Genomic DNA, 21,686 nt, shown 5'->3' on the forward strand with positions numbered 1-21,686 from the left:
ATCAGGAGACCCATCTACCTTTAGGGAACCTAAGTTTGTTAATGGACCAATAAAAGGCTTACCTACCTACCCTCTGGATAGGTGTGTATTAAAAAACAAAACAAACAAACAAAATAACCAACAACCCCCCCAAAAAAAGATTTGTTGAGACCTTTTAAAGTTTTCATATGATTTGATTTAGGAATTTGTTTCTTCATTCATATGACCATTTACTTCTTTATTCTATATTCAGCATGGGTTCATTAAGCATCTACTATAATCCAGAAACTGTATCAGGCACTGAGAATCCAAGTTAAAGTCTATTCTTTTAAGCAGCTCATGGCCAAGAAATAGACAAAAACACAGAAATATTTATGGGAGTCATTTTTTTTCAGTTTGGGGATGAAGCTCAAGAAAAACTTCTTAGAAGAATAGACATCTAAGTGGAGACCTGAATAATAATGCATTTGACAGACCAAGTGAGGTACCTGTCATTTGTATTGCTGTCTTTTAAGAAGCTTGAATGTGTGCAATAACTAAACCTATCACTTCCTTCCAGTGACTCTCTAGGGAGAGATAAGAAATCATTCTGAAATGGTAAAGAGTGCCATTTGACGAAGGGCCACGAGTAGTAGTATGGAGATTGGGCATTATCCAGAGAATAATGTGGAGCAGTTAAGCATTTTAAGGAAGATATGATGGAATACATTTTTTAAAAATAGTATTTTGGTTGTGTCTCAGAATATAGTTTGGAGGGAACATCAGAGTGTAGTAGTAGCCTGTAATCTACGGAAGAAGCCATGTTTGCCTGAAGCAAGATATTAGCACATAAAGTAATTGGTACAGTGATATTTAGGAGATAGTACCAGTGGCGATTGATTAAGCGTGTGTTAAGAATGAGAAAGAGAAGCTGAAGACTATGACTAACTTCCAAGACTGAGCAATTGATAGATAGTAAGGATCACAGACAATGGAATACAAATGGTAAAGCAGGTATTTGGTTTTGGACTTAACTGTATCTGGTGTTTGAGGATTGCCACGTTGGGCTATCTGTTAAATGTAAAGCTAAAGAATTCTTTAAGGCTATCGGGTCTTAGAATTTGTCCTTAGGAGTCTTTAGTATATAATTATTTGAAGCTATAAATATGGATAAAATCCCTCCAGAAAACAAACAAACAAAAAATTGTAATGTGAGAGACAGGGATAGAACAATGACGTTGAAGGGAACCAAACATGAACAAAGTAAGAAAGGCCTAATACTAAGGAGCCACAAAAAGCAAAAGGACAGTAAAATGGAGGAGTGTGTTGTCCTAAAGTGAAAAGAATTTACTGTCTAAAGAAGAAATGAGGAGTCAAAAGTGACACTGCTGCTAAGAGGTCAAGTGAAAAATGGAAGATTCTAATGCATTTAATCTTGAGGAGCCTGCCTTTGCAGCCACTTCACATTCAGTAGAGTGCTGGATGAGTTTGTGTTTGGAAGTCAGATGAGGAATACAAGGGAGGCGAGGAAGTGAGAGTGCAAGTATAGATCTATTTTACAAGACGTTTTGATGTTTTGCTTTGATTTTAAAAGATAAAATAGGGTCATAAAAAAAGAGAGAAGTCTTGACATTTGTGACAACATGGATGCTGAGTAAAATAAGTCAGACAGAAAAGAAGAAATACCACATGGTTTCACTTTATATGTGAAATCTAAAAAAAACCCCAAAAAACAAACAAACAAAAAAGAAAACCAATGAACAAACAAAACAAAACAAAAGCCAACTCAGAAACAGAGACCAAAAGGATGGTTGCCAGAGGGGAGGGCATGGGGGAATAGGTGAAAAGGGTGAGGGGGGATATAGTCAATAATATTGTGATAAGTTTGTAAGGTGACAGGTGATTACTAGAATTAGTGGGGTGATCACATTGTAAGGTATAAAAATGTCAAATCACTATATTGTATACCTGAACCTCATATAACTGATATAAGATTGAATACCAACTATACTTAAATAAAAAACAAATGGTCATGAATGAAAGGAGGTATATTATGGAAGCTCCCATTCTTTTGTGGAGGAGGCTTGATTAGGTTTTAATACTTAAGGCCGGAGGATAGAGAGGGAGAAACTGAAGATACACAGGGAGGAGGACTAATCTTAGAAAGGACAAGAGACAGTTATTAAATGTAAATGTAGGAAGGGAAACAAGATGTGTGGATCTTTTTTACACTGTGGAGTAGAAAATGAGGCCAGATGCTGAAACGGTGAAGTGAAATGTTTAGAACCACATTTTTCAGTACAGGAAAAATTCTGAATAGTAAGTACTGATTAGGAAAACTGGCTGCTGTTGAGGCTAGAAACAATATATTAGTGACAATAATTTGCATGGTTGTGTGATTTTCTGGCAAGAGTAGGAGTTGATTACACTTTTCAATGTTTCTGGCCTGGAACAACAAAAGGAAGTTGGAATTTGGAAAAAAAGTTCTGAAGGGATCGGTCATACAACTCAAATTAGGTAAGTAAGGAAGGGAAGCAGTCAAGGTTTGGAGAGAAGTGAAAGGAATCATGTCTTGATTCTCAAGAGTTTGAAGAATAGATACAGGGGCAACACTGTGAGAGTCACATTACAATCGGGGGATAGGATTTGGGGATTTAATATTTCAGAGATGAAGGAGACCTGGATTTTGTATGGTTTTGTGAACATCCAGCTTTCAGTAATCATGTATATTATATGTATAAGATCTAAATAACATGCAAGAACAGCTCTTCATGAAAACATGTTTAATTAAATATAGCATTTAATCCTTCCATTTCTTTATATAGTATTTATAATCTAAATTATTTTTATCAATTATTATAAATATTAATAACAAGAATCGATTCCATAAGTAACTTGCAATTTGCAAAGAACAATAAATGTATACTTCTTAAGAACACAGCAATTATCTTTTAATTAGATAAATTCTCTCAGCTACAAGGAAAACTATTTTTACTTATTATCTTCCTTTAATTTAATAGAATGTAATTTCCTTCTCAGTGTTAAATTGTTGTGTGATCCAACATTTAGCAGTATATATTGACTAAATGGAAATAGAAGAGATGACTGATCTCATCCAAAAAATTATTCAAGTAAAACAATATATAATTTAACTGTGCTTGTAGATAGCCATCTGCAGATTGCCTATTCAAAGTCAACTTACAATATGCATATTTTCATTTGCCTGATTTATAATTAGATTACCTAGAATAACATAAAATTAACCAAATATGTATTTCTTCAAACTGCAATACTGTGTTTCCCCTGAAAATAAGACCTAGCTGGACAATCAGTTCTAATGCATCTTTTGGAGCAAAAATTAATATGAGACCCAGTATTATATTTATTATCATGTCATATCATATCATATCATATCATATCATATCATATCATATCATATCATTATTATATTATATTATACCTAGTCTTATAGTAAAATAAGAACGGTTCTTATATTAATTTTTGCTCCAAAAGATGCAATAGAGCTGATTGTCCGGCTAGGTGTTATTTTCCGGGAAACACGGTAAGAACTATAATTTGAACCCATATTTTTATTGATTATAAGAGGATTAAGACATTTAAAGTATGAAAATAAAAGTACATTATTTTACTAATATTATTTCTTTATAATTTCATTGCAGAGATTTTTGTATAGCACATTTGTGTTCAAATGAACTTCATTTTTCTTTTTTTTACTTTACATCTTTTAATATACTTCTGGTGCCTATCTGTGAGCTTTTTAGTCATAGCAAGGCTAGGATTCAAACATGGTAAAGGAGAAGCCTTCCATATGCAGCTATAATGTATGTATGTGTATATATATATATGTGTGTGTGTATATATATGTGTGTGTGTATATATATATATATATATATATATATATATATATATATATACTTAAAGTAATGTAATTCCTACATATAAAATGTCTTGTATTTATAATGCACTCAGAAATTATGCCCTGTCCAGAATGGTTGCTATTTAAATTTTTGCTTTTTTTAAAAAAATTTACTTGAAAAACATTGAAAAAACACTCAAAAATCTCATGCAATCCCACTATTTAATGAATATATATATATATATATATATATATATATATATATATGTAATATAACAAGAATCGATTCCATAAGTAACCTGTATAATATATATATATATATATATATATATATATATATATACACATACAGAAAGAAAAGATCATCTCAGTCTCCACCCAGACAATCCCCTGACAACCAGACATACTAACAGAATAAACAGTTAAAGGTTGGGATTACATTGTAGACTAAAACTTTTATTAGACCCATTACCTTCTGTACATGGATATGAGAGACAAGGTTCAAGGCGCCTTGGAAGTAGCCGTTGCTGGAATCACACTGTTGTGCTTAGAGTCCATAGATTGGTGGCTAAACAAGTTTCAAATCGGGTGCTTTGGAACTTTCTGCACTGAATATGTTAAAAAGCTTATACTATACAGATAAGAGAGCTAAACAGATGGAGCCCAGTGTAGGGAGAGTCATACCCATTAGCCCTTTCTCCCTGTGCTTATTTCCATTTTTCCTTTTTTTCAGTTGATCCTTGATTTTTTAACTCCTACTTGTTCTACCCTACGACTCTGTCACTGTGACATACTAATTTATTGGCTGTTATGGCTGTCAATCACTTATTTATTTTTTACCACGTTATGTTTCCTGAGAGGGCATTTTCCAAATGTGTACTAGACAGAACGTTTGTACTATCTCAGGCCATGCTCTTTTTCTAACAGTTCCACCTAGAGTCCTCTTAAGGGATTTCTTCCCTGTAATTGATCACACATTTCTGATTCCTAATTTTTGATTCGGGGATTGGCCCTTGCCTTCTATCTGTTGAGCAGTTCCTTATAAGGCAGTCTGTCAAGGCACTGGCTGCAGAGGAATGATGGGGATTCACTGTACCGTCAGATCCACTCTCCCATAAAGCTGAATTGGAGAAACAAGATGATAGTCTCATATAAATGAGAAAGCAGAAAAGGGAAAAGCTCATATTCTAAAACAGTTGAGATGTATAAAGACAGAGTTCTAGAATGAAGTTCATCAGACTGCTGTTGCTGAGGGTGCATGATCTGTTAGGTTGGTGCAAAAGTAATTGCGGTTTAAAAGGCTCAAAACAATTGCAAAAACCGCGATTACTTTTGTACCAGCCTAATAGTTGTCAGACTTCTGAGTTGTAGGTGCAGTTAGCCTACCCTAGCTATATGCGAGCTGCTGTTTCGCAATTTCTACTTAATTATTTGACTTCTCCGGGCTTTTAGTGAGAAGTGGCTGTGATATGTCTGTCTGTCACCTTACACCAGACTTTTATTGCTTGATGAAACCTAGGTGAGTCTCTCCATTGAAACCAAAAAAGATTATAGGACTCTTAACTCACCTGATAATTGGTCTTTTTGACTGGGTTCCTGGGTAATTTATATGGGCTAGAAAAAGTATATAAATTAACCCTGCTATTCAGCACTCCTGTGATCTGTACCGTTCCTACTTGTGTGTAGACAATGGGCTCCCGGACATTAATAGATTATATTACATATAAAGTTGCAGTGTAGTTATATTATAATACAAAGTTATGTTTTATCAACAGATACATAACATGTGATTTAAAAGCCATAAAAAATCTGCATTTTAAAATTCTCTGTTTTACAGGTGTGCAAGAGAAAGGTTCATAATTGCACCTGTGTACAGCATTCAGATTTATGGTTTGGACTTGTTACTTCTGAATTTTAGTTTTATCTTAAAAGTTAGACTTGGGAATAAAGAGCATAATGATGTGTTATAGAGATCTAGACTTACTAAAGTATGTGAAGTAAATTTGGCTGTCAGATGAGCAACCTAAAAGCTCTAGCCACAGAGGGATATTAGATTTTGAATAATCTATCTAGACAAGGGTAATTATGGAAAGTGAATGTTACATTTCTTATGTTAAGTTTGAAATTTGATAACTAAAAATGAATGCTATTTATTCAGATGGATCATTTTAAGTAACATCTTTCACTACGGGCATGGTTTCACACCCATATATCTGACTACTACTAAATATACATATATACATATATACATATATACATATATATATATATATATATATATATATATATATATATATATATATATATATATATATATATCAGGATGATTAAAACTTCTTAATGAGTTTTAATTCTTCCTAGATATTCTAAACATGAAACTCAAGGGAAAAATAAATCAGTGATTTTTAAGTTTTCTTTTTTTATTCTGCTCAAAACATATAACATGAGATTTACCCTCTTAACAAATTTTAAGTGAACATTATACTATTGTTAACTACATGTACATATTGTGTAGCAGATCTCTAGAGATTTTTCATCTTGCATGCCTGAAACTCTATACTCATGGAACAGCAATACCCCATTTCTCCCTCCCCATAGCTCCTAGCAATCTCCACTCTGCGTTCTGCTTCTCTGAGTTTGACTACTGTAGGTATCTCATATAAGTGGAATCACATGGTATATGTCTTTCAGTGACTGGCTTGCTTCACTTAGCATGTTGTCTTCAAGGTTAATCTATGTTGTAGCATGTCACAGAATTTCCTTCTTATTTAAGGCTCTTTGTTGTCTGTGTGTGGTTCTGCAGGTTCTCTGGACCTGCTACGAATGATCCAGTTCTCTTTTGTTTTCTGCACAGCTCCCCAAGATGTCTAGAGTAATCTGGGCCCCATTACTACTCTAAGTTAGGTGAGACAGAAGCCAGGTCCTTGGAAGCTCCCTGAACAGCTGGAATATTGGATGCATGCTTTACTAGTGTGTTGCCCCTTGTCTGAGAGAGGCCATCAAGCTGTATTGGCTTCAGTCAGCTCTCCCATGGGTCCCAGGAGCAGCAGCAAGCTGTCCATTTCCCTTTCGTTTTCAGCAGCTCCCACGCATCTAAAGCATGACAGGTCACCTCAGCATTATATACCAGTGAGACAGAAAGCAGTTCTTTGGGTAACTACCCCAACCACAGACCTATTCCAGAACATGGGATGCACACTATTTTTCTCTTCAGGGAGAAATTGGGACTTGGGGTTTTGCTCCTGTTTGTTCTACTCTGAACCAGGGCATGAGACTATGATGAGTGAGTGTACTAGTCCAAACTTTCATGCTTGTTCTCCTTGGCCCACACCTAGTGCCGTTTCCTGTCAGTGCTTAGATGCAGGCAAGACAGACTCTGGGTAGCCTCCTGAAAAATCTTCACATTGGATGTCTGCTTTAGTCATCTTTTCTCCCCCAGGAAGAAACTGGGAGTCCTCCTCCAACCCCCATCATGGCACAACGAGCTGATAGGATGGACTATGGAGAGTTAATACCACAAATCTGTCTCCTGTCTTTGATATTGCTGGTTTCATGCTCTTCTGTAGTGTGGGATTATCTGGATTTATCACAAAGGGAATGGGTGCATGTATTATTGTTAAATCAGTGTCTCGATGGGGGAAGAAAGGACTACAGCTTCCTATTCTACCATTGCTGACATTCTATAGTGGATTATTCTACTTGTATATTTCATAGACATCTTAAACTCAACACCGAAACCGAAAGTTTGACATCAGCTACCTGAAATCTGTTTCTCCTCCTGAAAATGATGTCTTACTCCCAAATCCTATTCACACAATCTTACAAATATTACTTTCCAACTGCTCCTGAAATTCCTTCCCTTCTAACTCAATTGTTAATATAAAACTACAAGGCATATCCTGCCTGAATAATTCCAGTGGCTATCTCTTTTTCCCACTGCACCAACCTTTTCAGTTCACTTTCTAGACTGTAGTCAGAGTGTTTATTCAAAATAAATACCTAATTTCCATCTTTTTGATTAAAATCTTTTCATGGTTTTCCACTGATCTTACAATAAAATTCTAAACTTTTAAATTATTTACCTTAGCATAATCTTGGACCATTAGATGTAACGGACACCATTTCTTTCTTTTTGTAAAAAAATACCTTTTATTTATCTAAGTGTGTTTTTCCAGGACCTATCAGCTCCAAGTCAAGTAGTTGCCTCAATCTAGCTGTAAAGGGCACAGCCCGCAGTGGTCCACATGAGGATCAAACTGACAACCTTGTTGTTAAGAGCACCGCGCTCTAACCAACTGAGCTAACTGGTTACCCACGATATTTTTTCTTGAAATCTCCCTTCCAAAAACTTCTCTACCTCCCACTCTATGATTGACATACAATATTATATTAGTTGTACAGGTGTACAACATAATGATTTGATATCACCACAAAAAGTCTAATTAACATCCATCACTATACATAGTTGCATACATTTTTTTCTTGTGATAGAACTTTTAATATTTACCTGTCTTAGCAACTCTCAAATGTACATTGCAATATTATTAATTATAGTCTGCATGTTGTACATTGTGTTTCCATGATTTATTTATTTTATAACTGCAAGCTTGTACCTTTTGACTCACTTCACGCATTGTCCACCTCCATCCCCCTGCCTCTGTCAATAATCAATCTGATCTTTGTATCTATGGGTTTGGGCTTTTTTTTTTCAATTCCGTATATAAAGTGAGATTGCATAGTATTTGTCTGTCTGTCTGACTTATTTCACTTAGCATAATTCCCTCAAATTCCATCCATGTTTTCTTGAATGGCAAGATTTCATTTTTTATGCCTGAATAATATTACATTGTATATATGTACCACATTTTCTTTATCCAGTTATCCATTGGTGGACAATTAGATTGTTTCCATATTTTGGCTATTATAAGTAATGCTGCCATGAACATGGGGGTGCATATATCTTTTTGAATTAGTGTTTTCATTTTCTTCAGAAAAATGCCTAGAGGTGAAATTAGTGGATCATATTAGAGTTCTGTTTTTAAGTTTTTGAGAAACCTTCATACTGTTTTTCATAGTGGCTACACCAATTTCCATTCCCACCAAAGTGTGCAAGTACCCTTTTCTCCACATTATTGCCAGTACTTATTTCTAGTCTCTTTGATCATAGTCATTCTGATAAGTGTGAGGTGACATCTCATTGTGGTTTTGATTTACATTTCCCCTATTATTAGTGATGTTCAGCCATCGTTATATCTTCCCTGGAAAAACTCTTTGCCCATTTTTCAATCAGATTGTTTGTTTTTATGCTGTTGAATTGTATGAGTTCTTTACATATTTTGGATATTAGCTTCTTATTAGACGTATGATTTGCAATATTTCTTTTCCCATTCAGTAGGTTGCCTTTTCATTTCGTTGATAAGTTTCCTTTGCTGTGCAGAATTTTTTTAGTTTGATGTAGTCCCACTTGTTTATTCCTGAGTATGGTGAAAGATAGTGGTCAATTTTTATTCTTTTGCATGTGACTGTCTATTTACTGAAGAGACTGTCTTTTCTCCATTGTATAGTTTTGGCTCTTTTGTCATAAAGTAATTAGCTGTATATGTGTAGGTTTATTTCTGGCTAATTAGATGATTCTGTGATGACTTCCCATCATACAACCCAACAGCATTGGTATGAGTTAGTCTGAAAAATGCAAGCAAACATTCAGAGGAAATTGGGTAAAATGTGTAGAGACTGAGTCCTGTTGGTATTTGAATTCTTGGTCCACATTATTTCTATGGCTTGGTAACATCTTCCTATGGTTTGGTTTACTGACTTGATGCATTCTTCCTTACCTCAAGGTAATTCAAATTGGAATTTTGTTACCCTTAACAGGTCTGATTAATATAGATGCCAAAATTAAAAGGGTTATTAACCTAAAGCAGGGTTCATAACATTAACATTGTGCGAGAAGACTTAAAATAACGGTCTGGCTCACCCATAAAGATTTAGTTAAGTCAGACAGAAAAAGTCAAGAACCATATGATTTCACTGATATATGGTGTATAAAACTGAAAACAGCAAAAGATTAAGACAAACAAATGAAGAAACAAAAATTCATAGATACAGACAATAGTTTAGTGGTTACCAGAGGGTAAGGGGGGAGAAGGGTGGGGTAGTAGATGAGGGTAAAGGGGATCAAATATGGTGATGGAAGGAGAACTGACTCTGGATGGTGAACACACAATGTGATATATAGGTGATGTATTACAGAATTGTACACCTGAAATCTATGTAACTTTACTAACAATTGTCACCCCAATAAAGTTTAATTAAAAAACAGAACAAAATCTAGTTATTCCCCAAACAGGAGGAACAGTGCTAAAGATGTTTTTAAAGTCCAATAAAATTTTGTTGAGGCGTCTGCTTTAAGGGTTCTTAAAATAAACAAGACAGAAAAGAAATGATAATTTGTACACTGATCCAGGAGAATGATTTTAAAATGTGGACCATCATAGGGACCCTCCCTATGATGAACCATAGCGTGAACCATAGTGACTGAATCTTGATAAAATTTCAAAATCATGGTGATAGTGATAGTGATTGTATTAATATAGTATTAAATCAAGGTGATACAAACATGCTTTGACTTTCATCTCTCAAAATTCTGTATGGTTACCGAGGATGTTCTATAACAAAGAATGAAGGTAAATTATAAATGAAAATGCCACATTTGTTATTTACTAGGTTGGTTCTTAGATACTGTGTTTCCCTGAAAATAAGACCTGGCCGGACCATCAGCTCTAATGCATCTTTTGGAACAAAAATTAATATAAGAACTGGTCTTATTTTACTATAAGACTGGGTAATATAATATAATATAATATAATATAATATAATATAATATAATGATACTGGGTGTTATGTTAATTTTTGCTCCAAAAGACACATTAGAGTTGATGGTCCAGCTAGATCTTATTTTCAGGGAAACACGGTATGATGAATCTGTCTGGTAAGGAGAATCTCTCCACTCCCTGGATCCAAATTCAAACCTTGGTATATTTGACCCAGCGATATTACGAGTGAGTCACTGGGGAGTGGCTTTACAAACACTATACAAATTCCTTTATATCTTATAAACTTCCCTGCCTCTGGTCCATTGTCTGTACTTCAGCTTGAGGGATTTAAAAAAATATATATCTCATATATTTAACACTGACTTGCTTAAATGTAGTCAATGGATAATATTAGTTCTCAAAACAAAGTACAAATCATGAGCAGAAATCACAGTGCTTCTGGTTTCCACTTGGATATGACTTTCTGTAGGAGGCTTTTCTTAGCTCCCAGTACTGGACGGGATACCTTACCCTCTCCTTTCATTGTGAACCTGTATCTCCAAATAAATACTCTGTTCCCTGTAACTCAAGTAGAATAGAAATCTTTGAAGCTGGAGATTTAATATTTATTATTGTATTCACTACTTTTTTAGAACAGTCCCTGAAACATTTGATACTCACAAATGTTTCTTTAATGATTAGAAGTTTAAAAATCGCATATTAAATTTAAATATAAAAAGCTTGCTTTGGCTACAAAATGGTATATTCAAGTTCTCCTTGCTCTTCCAGCCTAAAGATGTCTAGTTAGTATAACTATCCTGCATTGTAGAAGGAATTGATAGTCATCAGGTAAAAAGTATCAGAAAACCAGTCAGGGAAATTAATTTTCTCTGTGGAACTTGTCTTGAAATTTTAATTTTTTCTGAAGTGATCTAACTATTATACTGCTAGTGGATTAAAGAAAAGAGATCATTCTGTAATCTTAAATTACAGCCTAATGCATAAAGTTTAATTTTTTACTTCCCTAGGTGAGGGTGAAATAATGTGATTACATTCCATCTGAAATATAAAATTAGCTCAAAGCAATGTGTTCTCTTTAAAAGGGTAAAAGGAAAATGATGTAATGTTTTGTGTGTCACATTTAATTCTACTAGCAGTCTTTATAATGACATATCTTGTGATTTTGTGTTTGAACTTTTAGACACACACACACAAAATGGAAACTTGAATGGGCTATACACAGTTAATTTTGTTAAACAAATGAGTTAAAATATTTAAACCTAAGATAAATGTATATATTCTTCATATTTCAATATATAATAGAATAATAAAACTTAAAAACGTGCATGATTACTTTTAGTGATTAGAAATGTGTGTGAAATAACCAGATTTTCTGCTGATGCTACACCTGAAATAATAAATGCAAACAAATGTGAATAACAAGGTAATTCAACTGCTTACCTCCAGTTTGGGAGATTGATATTTATTCACCACACTAATATAACCAATGCAATGAAATGAGAATCTGCTAGAAACAGAATTAAAAAAAAAAAAAAAGAATTCAAGTTAAATATTAGAATATTCGTCCTTTCCTATAATCATTACATTGGAATCAAGTTTGGAATAATACAGTTTTTAACTATATTCTGAAATGTGATATGCGAAGTAACAAATGCCACATTTATAACCTACTCAGCAATTTTTGATTCTCAAAAATTGTTTTATTGATTAGCAAAAAATAATTTATTGCTATAAGTAGACATGTGACATGAAATAGAGAATAGAATTTCCCTATGGGGATATTGGGACTGATTTATGGATTTTTCTAAGAAATTTCTGTAAGAAAATATTTTTAAAATGAATCTACTGCAACAAAGAGTCCATTTCATTCCAAATTAGTCCTTTAAAACAAACAAACAAACAAAAAAAAACAAGGAATGAAACTTTTTTATTTTTATTTTTTAAGGTTTTTATTAAATAGTAGCTAATACACAATATTACATTAGTTTCAGGTATACATCATAATTATTCAACAGTAATCACCAGGCATTATACAAAATTATCACATTATTGATTATATTCCCTATGCTAAAGAAGTGATCACCTTGATAATTCCAGGAACCATCTGATACCATACTATTCTGTCACAATATTATTGACTATATTTCCTATGCTGTATATTACATCCCAAGACTTGTTTTATATCTGGAATTTGAACCTCTTACTCTTCTTTATCGTTTCCCTCCCTTTAAAATTTTTCAATTAGAGTTGGCATTTAATATTATATTCGTTTCAGGTGTATACCATAGTGATTAGACATTTGATTCCCTTGACTAGTACCCACCTGTCATTATATATAGTTATTATCATATTATTGATTATATTCCCTATACTTTACACCCCCATAACTATTTTGTAACTGCCAATTTATATTTCTTAATCTGTTCACCAGCAAGCTCTCTGTGCTTCCTGGGCTTGTATATCTATTTCCTTCACCAGGTTAGGAAGTTTTCAATCATTCTTTGTTCAAAGAAGTTTTGAATTCCTTGCTCTCTCTCTTCAGCTTCTGGTACCCTTATTGTGTAAATGCTGGTACACTTGAGATTGTACCAGAGGCCCCTTAAACTCTCTTCAATTTTTTGGATTCTTCTTTCTTTTTTTTCTTTTTGCTGTTCTGATTGGGTGTTTTTTGCTACTTCATCTTCTAAATCATTGATTTGATCCTCTGCTACATCCAATCTATTGTTGATTCCCTGTAATGTGTTCTTCATTTCCATTATTGTATTCTTTATTTCTGACTGGTTCTTTTTTATGTTTCCTATCTCTTTTTTGAAGTTCTCCCTGAGATAATTGAGCATCTTTATAATCAGTGTTTGGAACTCTGTGTCTGGTAGATTACTTATCTCCATTTTGTTCTTTATCTGGAGTTTTTTTTTTTTTTTTTCTTTTTTTCCCCCCCACATGTTTCTTTGTCTCCCCATTTTGGCTGCCTCCCTGTGTTTGTTTTTATGGTAGGACTGCTATGTCTCCTGGTCTTAGTAGTGTGTCATTATGTAGTAGGTGTGTTGTGGGTCTCAGTGGCACAGTCTTCCTGGTCACTTGAGCTGCACATTCCAGGTGTATCCCTTGTGTGGCCCCTCCTGTTGTAGTTAAGCCTTTGTTGCTATTTGCATGTCAATGGGAGGGACTGACCCTTGGGCTCATTGTTTATAAGGACTGGCCTTGATGATAGTGGAGGAGTTGTGGTGCAAGGGTTGACCCCACAGAGCAGAATCTGCTTCAGCAGGGCTCTGGTGCCTGCCCAATCTGCCCTTTGGGTATATCATCATTGGAGATGTCTGGATGATGCTTCAGCTCATTTTGAAGCTGGCTACAGGCGGTGCCAGCCCTAGGGTCACCTGGAAGGGGTCCTGCTGCAGGTCAAGTGTCACCATAGCAAGTGCTCTGCCCTGGGCCACCTGGCAAGAGCCATGAAGCAATCCACAGATGGCCACCACTGTGCTATGCTTGGAAGCATGTTGGGAGGCCAAATCTCAAACCAAAGCCAGACTCAGACTTAGGGCTGCTCAGCTAGAGGTATGGATCACCCTCAAAGCAGATGCTGCTTTTCTGGGTTCTGCAAACCTTTGACAGACCATAAGAACATCTGCAGCATGAGTCAAGGCAGGTGTTTTGTATGAATAAGTCACTGGATTTGGCTTGGGTATGCCCGAAAGTTGGGCAAGGCGGCAGGGTTTCAAACCACCAGGGAATTGCCAACGAATGGCGTTAGTCAGCTAGATAGAGACTCAGATATGGCCACCACCTGCATCTGCATGCAGGGAAGTGGGGGAGCTCAAGAAAGAAACAATGGCTTCTGTCAGCTCCTCCGTGTAGGAGAAAACTGCCCTTCCAGCCCCGGTCCCAAGCTAGGCAGCTCAGTTCCCCACCATATGTCCCTGCCATCTCTCCAGCTACTGACTCAACACTGAAGCTCAGACTGAGAGAGTCCATCATGAGTAAGTTTATGTACCATCCCTTGAAGAGGAGTGCCTGGGACTCCAGCTGCCCTTCCCCCGCACCCCAATGTCTCACTGAGTTACAATCTCTGCTGATTTTCACCAGCAGAAATTATGGGAAGTTCGCTCCCTAGCACTGAAACCCTGGGCTGGGACCCCTCATTCCTCTGTGGGGCGGGGTGGGGGGGTGGGAGTCGGGGGTGGACCTCCACAGCCAAGATAGCCCTCCCAATTTTTAATGTTCACATGTGGGTATGGGACCAACTCATTCCATGTCTCTGCCCCTCCTACCAGTTTCAAGATGGCTTCTTCTGCATGTCCTTAGTTGTAGGGCTTCCATTCAGCAAAATTTTAGGTGATTTTTAATGATGGTTTTGTAGTTTAGTTGCAATTTTGATGTGGTTGTGAAAGAAGGTAAGCACAGTATTTATCTACTGCGCCATCTTAACCAGAAATCCCAGATTAGCTCTTGAGTTATATTTAATTATGTATTTTTGAGTAAACAAATTTTAATTGTTTAATTGAGGTAACTGTAGATTTACATGTGGTTGTAAGAAATAATATAGAACAATTCCCTTGTACAATTTTTACAATTTCCCCCAGTGGTAACATTTTGGAAAACTATAGTAGAATGTCATAACCAGAATATTGTGATATATACAGGTCCTTGAATTTCTATGAGAGCCTGGAATGTAATTTTTTTTTATTTGGAAATTTGTTTTTCTTTTCACATAGTTTCCTGCTGTGGGACAAATATTATATATAAATATAAACAGTGTTTATAAGAATCACTGTAATTTATAACTTGTGATAAGTTTCTTCAATTGGAGAATATTTCTCTCTCTCTTTCTCTCTCACTCTCTCCATATATATATATATATATAATATATATATATATGTTTAATTATCACATAGCATTAGAAACCAACTAACCAACTAAGTTAGTTAGTTGTTTTGTTAGATAGTTAGTTGGTTGGTTTCTAATGCTACATGGTAATTAAACATCCAGAGTGGATGGTGATAGCAGGACACATGATTCATGCTCAAGATGCCGTGAAACATAGCTCAGTGTTCAAGATATAGAGAAACAAAAATATTTGACAGAAATGATAATACACTTGTCTGCTAGACCTCAGTCAGAACCCCAGTAAAGATAGCTCCAAAATACTCCCTTTGATAATTGTGATAATTGGGGTATTTTTTTTCACCTTTATGGACTTTGAGAACCCAACCAGCCTTTCACAGGCAACTTGTGTTTGTGAAATTGGAGCCTGTTTTACTTTTCTCAAGAATACTTCTTGCTTAATAGTGTGGTGACAGTCTTCTTTTTATTGAAAATATTTTCATTGATTTATTTTTCTTTTGTTCTTTTGCATTATAAATGTGTTTATTTACAAGTGATTTATTGTTTTCTCTTGCAATAATTGTGTAACGATAATGATGAGTATATTTTCAGTTTTGATCATTTGTCTTACATGGGTTTTCTTACATAATGAATTACTCTGTCAGGGTTATTCTTGACCAAAGTCAAAGGGTCCAAATATAAGTGTGCAGGATATTTCTTACAACAACTTTGCCAATGGGTCTTTCCAATAGACTTTCCTCATGAATCTAATATTTAATGAATAATTCACCTTTGCTTTTGTCTAGAAAATAGTATTGCTACTGTGCTCTTATGGTTTTCTCAGTTAGGTAAAGAAAAAGCCAGCAACATGGTACACAGCTTTTGAAGAGTTATCAATCCATAAGGCATTATTTGTCTTTGAGTACATTGTTACATTGTACATAGAACAGCTATAGGTCCTAGCATTCTCTCGAACTTTGCTGCATTTTATTATAAGAAGTAGGAAAAAAAAACACGTGTGTAATTATAGGTTTATATTCTCCAAGTGCAGAGCTGAATCCGTGAAAACTATCAAAATGTTTTCTGCTTCATTTATTTTGCACAAAATGATGCTAACTAGCAAACTGTTACACTGGTATTTTTGGGATAACACTAATTTACAATGTGAAATAATGATGTTGCTAGCTTTTATTTTACAGTCCTCAGCAATAAGACTTGGGTGCCTCCAGGACACCTTACTCCTCCCAGCACCACCAACAGGGTGGTGGTATCAAACTACCTCATGAGAATCAGCCAGATGGGTGGAAACCTCCACATTGAGCATTCTTCCCCATACGCATATCCTGGACCAGGCAGAGGCAACTGTATTTTCTCTCTCCCAGAGTGAGTAGTACATTTGAGAACTTGGGCACAGAGATAGGGCAGAACCCTTGATGACCCTTGAAATACCCTGGAGCAATGCTACCCTAAGATCCAAGAGGTACAGCAGCCAACTGGCAAATAAAAATAAATACAAAGGTAAATGCACAAGACAGAATCAATAAATATTTGCAGAAATTTAATAACACAAGAGAAGCACAGAAAACTGAACACCAAAATGAAAACAGAGGGAACCATATTTAATGGAGAAAATAAATGAGAATGAGTATTGTCTGTATGTACTGTTATAAATGTGAGAATGTTTTGCACCCGTAAAAAAAAAATTAAAGCAGAACAGATAATGCAAATGAAACACTTGATCAATGAGATTAAACAAGAAAATGAACAAAAGTGCTCAAAATGAGCAAAAACCAACAATAAAAGGAGGAATGAATTAATGAGATTGCATGAACAAACTGATAATTTTTCTATCATGCAGAAAGTATATTTCAAAGTACAGAGGGAAGAGGCCTAGAAAATGGGTACAGAATCTGTAAAATCGGCCTAATGGAACGGAAAAATATGAGGATGAAACGTGTGTGTGCACATACAGATGCAAACACACTGATGTAGTGAAATTTCAAGACACTAACAATATGAAGAAAACATAAAAACATTCTTAGAAGAAATATCAGATTTTCCACAAAAGAACAAAAGTTATATTAACCTGGCATGTCATCTTGCCTTTGTGCCTTTGTTCAAGGCACTCATTCTGTCTAAATATTACACTCCTTTCCAAATAAAAATAAAAAGTATGTGTGGGGGAGTTGGGAGGGAAGGAATCGGCATTTATAAATTGGGCATTGTGCACCCCCTTGGACTAACAAACTTGTTCCCAGACACTGTGTTTGAATTCCATTCTTCATTGACCAGATCTGGGGATTTCTTGCATGTAGATGGTCTCTTAGAGGCTGGGCAGAATATCAAGACTATTTTTCACTCACATGTAACTCTCATTCTCCCCTTATCATTGTGTTTTAGTCTTTAGCTCTTTCACTTATCTCCTCAGTCTCCACTTCTTTATTCCAGGTTAGAGACTTTTCCTCAGAAATTGATAGTTGCCTAGTCTACCCTTGGGACTTGAGAATGTTTATGGATTCAGGTATGGGTTGCAAGTATTGTCATTCTCTCCTTTTCAAGTTTCAGTGATACCTGAGGGTCTTAAAAACTATACACCTAATATTGAAAGAGTTAATCTCATCCAATGGTCCTTTTTAGTACCACATGTAAGATCAATATTCCCTCTTCATGTATAAAACTCACTACTTCAAATTTTTTTTTTTAAAAAGTGTCTGTCTCATTCTTGTTTTTGAATTTCGTTATAAACTTCTTTCTGATTAGCTTACAGTTAAAAGATGCTATCTTTAATCGTGTCTCTCTTACCTATTTCCAGGTTCCATGCCACATAAGATTTTGCTTCAAAACTGGACAATGACTTTTTTTGTGTTCTTCTTGAGTGATTTTTTTCTACCTAGAGTTATAGATTTTCTTTGTTTTCTCCTTTCATTTTTCCTTTAATTTATACTTATTTTCTGTTCAACTTAATTACATTATGTATTAAAGTTCTGGATTTCATTTCAGTGCATTGGAATTACTTGTTTAAAGTCTGTATCCAATCTGCTAAATTGGCTTAGAAGCTTGTTTAGCATATATTTAATGATTCTATAGCAGCTCATCCTTACTAACATAATGAAAGGAAAAGAGTAGACCTAAGATCCTTCTGTAACCAAGGAAGGCAAAACAATCTGCCTTTTTAATACTGTACACGAATGGTTTCTGTGGAGATTTGGAGGGGAGAAAACTCCCTGCCGATGCCTCTGATATTGCACATATCTTTGGAGAATCACAAGGATGCTGCCACAGCTCTTCTGCATGGGAGCTGAGAAAGAACTTTCTATGACTTCAAGCTACAGCATAGAGAAATCAGCCCTGGGATTGAGTGGGGTGAAGGCAAATTTGGCGAAGCACCATGCTACCCAGCTTTGTCTCTGCTTGGCTATCTTGGCTGAGCTACATTTCAAGAGGCACAGAATGCAGCAACTGCCTCATGCTACAGGCAAAATATATTCTTTGAGGCAGAAAAACATGTCAGAGAAGTTTACTTTTATCAAAACAAACACTCACATTGAACTGATTTAGCAAATGATACCTACTTAATGCAAAAAATTTTGGTGGATATTTCTCCTTTAGTGAAAATAAAAAGCAAACTCAGAAGAGAAGCCCATAATTGCAAATCTATTGTGTCAATTAAAACTAGAAACACTGGCTGACTCACAAAGCGATTATTTTATGATGGCAATGGATCTGAAGTCATCATATCCATTTCAAACATTTGTCACGCTCTTCAGTTATTATCCTGTCAGTGTACTCAGCACATTATAAACAAATGGGTGACAGGAAAGCAATTAGAAATTTAGTATATATTGCTCTGTACTGTGCTTTGTTTTCATTTTCCTTTTATTTGTTTATATAGTAAAATAAGTACATAGACTCTCAAATGCCGATCTCCATAAATGATGTAAGTAGCAGATTTTTCTCTGAGGTAGTACAACTGTTAGTGGTGTTTTATTTTAGCACATAGTTTCCAATCACTTTGACTTCTGCACTGATGAATATGTATCTGGGTGAGCACCCACACTCCCTTACTGATTGTCAGGGCTAATGGAGATGGAGACTTAACATCAGAGTCTTAAATAAGGAAGCGTACTCTTTAACGAGAAAAATGAGACAAAGAGAAGAAATTTAAAAATAAAATGGTAAAACTGTCTGTCCCCATTTCCGTATTCCTTATAGCTGGCTTCAAAATAGGATAATTTGGGAGCTATGTATTTCTATCAAAACTGACATGTTTAGGGATTTTAAAAGTCCGTTTACTGGTCTCCTAATTATAAATGCTGAGATTAAGTTTGTGCTGAGGGTGCACTGCATAGACTGGTCTCCAGGCAACAGTTAACCAAGTAAGGTGTTCAGTGCAGCAGCCCAGCTCACACACTGGGAGTTGGCCTTCCCACAGGGCCCCTTCTTCCTAACTTCCTGTTCATGGTCACAGTGGGTGATGCCCATTGTTCCAGTTCCCCCAAGGCTGATGAATCAAAACCAGGGGCTTATTTCTCATTGTAGGACTTTTCTTTAAGAAACTTTTACAGAAGTCGGGCTTACCTGTGGTATTTTGCTTAGGCAGATAGATATGTTTTAACTCCAAAGCCCAAAATAATCTGATAAGGTTTTTATGATTAATTCACTGTACTTATTCAAACAATATATTTTAAATGAAGGAGACCCAATACTAACCAGTAATGGAGCTGCAGGTGAATTCTTATTCTTTTGATTTTCTTTTATGTTATATGGTCATATTGAACACAGAGAACATAGACATGATGCGAGACATTAACCAGAATGTTCTACTCCTTCCCTCATTCTTATCAACTACCTGTACTCAGGCCTCATTAATTATGGGGTAAAGCTATCAGATTGGTGTCGGAGAAAAACAGCACAAAACCCTTTACTCCTAAGATGATGAGCCTAGGCTTTATGTATAAGGGCTAAAACTTTTATTGATAGTCAGAACCAGTTATTTTTGACCATCCAATTTTTCAGCTCCTACCCCGTCCTCTCCTACTCCTCTCTTACCCCTCACCATACATGTAAGAGCCATCTGATGCTGTGATATTGGGGAAAATGGGAGAGTAAACAAAGTGAGTGAGATGTGATCAACTTGCTGTCTGTCTCTTATAGACTACATAAACAGAAAGGGTTCTCAGAGTAGGTAACCCACTATAAATTTGGGGTCTGAGGGAAAAGAGGCCTGTTCTCTCTCTTGAGGAAACTCGTGATCTCTGAGATAAAATCTCTGAGACATGAATGTGCCACAAGTAGGCTGTTTAAATGTGAGAAGACCAGAGGCAGCCTGTCCAGCTGCCATAGCTCCAAAATGAAATGGGAGGCCATTCAATTTTCTGTGGTTCCTGAGCATGGTTTGTAGGTTGACTGAGCAAATCATAGGTGGGTAGATGTAGCCAGAGAGCGTCTGAAATGCTACAGCCCCATCGAGTGTGTTTTAGCAAACCCCAGGAGTTACATTTGCTCCCATTGTATAATATTTTTCCTAAATCTTTCAGACAATCACCACACTCTGCCTTTTATTATAGTTCTATTCAGTTTTAGCACCTGAAGTAGATATGCATTCATTATAATAGGGACACAATAAATACAGAGGATGCCAAAAAATGTATGCACATTTTAAGAGAGGAAAAAACTATTAAAATTGTAATACTCAATATATACTGATAACAAAAGATGAGTCATGTTTGACTTCTGCAATTACAAGAGGTGCTCAAAGTGGTTACGATCAGCGTCCAGACACTTCTGATTACAGCAAACTACTGCTTGAGCAACGTTGACCAAAGTGTCCTCTTGTATATAGCTTTTTGTCATCCCCAGTATATTAAATTGAGTAGCTTCATTTTACAATCGAACCTCTTATTTTTTTTAACACAGCTTATGAATGGTGATGATAACAATTACCATGTTTTATATATTTCTATATCTAGAAAAGAAATGAAACACTGTGAAGATAAAGACAGAGAACGGGTTGGGGAAGAAGTGGGGGAGGGAGGAGAGACAGAGAAGCTTGTGAATTGTAGAAACTTATTAGATTAAAATTTTGACAAAATGAATAACTGCATTAGAATGTGTTGGAAATATAAACACTGGCTATGATGTCAAGCTCTCTGGGAGTGACAAGTCATATAATTGTTATACCACAATTTACTCAT

This window comes from Rhinolophus sinicus, chromosome 2 (genome assembly GCF_057876585.1).
Source record: "Rhinolophus sinicus isolate RSI-liver-muscle chromosome 2, RSI-T2T, whole genome shotgun sequence".
Classification (NCBI taxonomy): Eukaryota; Metazoa; Chordata; class Mammalia; order Chiroptera; family Rhinolophidae; genus Rhinolophus; species Rhinolophus sinicus.